Source organism: Penaeus monodon, chromosome 25 (genome assembly GCF_015228065.2).
Source record: "Penaeus monodon isolate SGIC_2016 chromosome 25, NSTDA_Pmon_1, whole genome shotgun sequence".
Lineage (NCBI taxonomy): Eukaryota > Metazoa > Arthropoda > Malacostraca > Decapoda > Penaeidae > Penaeus > Penaeus monodon.
In genome coordinates, this window is record NC_051410.1 from 34,298,382 (window position 1) to 34,298,771 (window position 390).

The following is a 390-nucleotide window of genomic DNA, read 5'->3' on the forward strand; positions in this document are numbered from 1 at the left end:
CACCGCCACCACCACTCAGTGCCATGGCTCTAGTGCGACTGGCTTGGCACTGAGGCAGGTGAGGCAGGAGAAGGCGAGCAGGTCCCTCCGCCGCCACGGGTGAGCCACCACTGGAACCCCTTCGTTTGTCATTCTTTGTTGTTGTTCCGGTTTGTGCTGGCAAGTTTTATTAATTGATTTCCTCCCCGCCTCTTCTTCCTGTTCTCTAATCTATCATTTCTTTGTTGTGATACAAGTGCGCTTTGTCGGTCTGGAATGAGAGTTTTGTTTTCCGTTTGTTTGTTGATCCGTTCGAATTATTCGCTGGATTTTTTTTTTGGTTAAACGCAAACGCCATCTCTTCATGGCGGTTCCTTTCAAATGAGTTTCTGATGTTGACTGTTGGTTTTT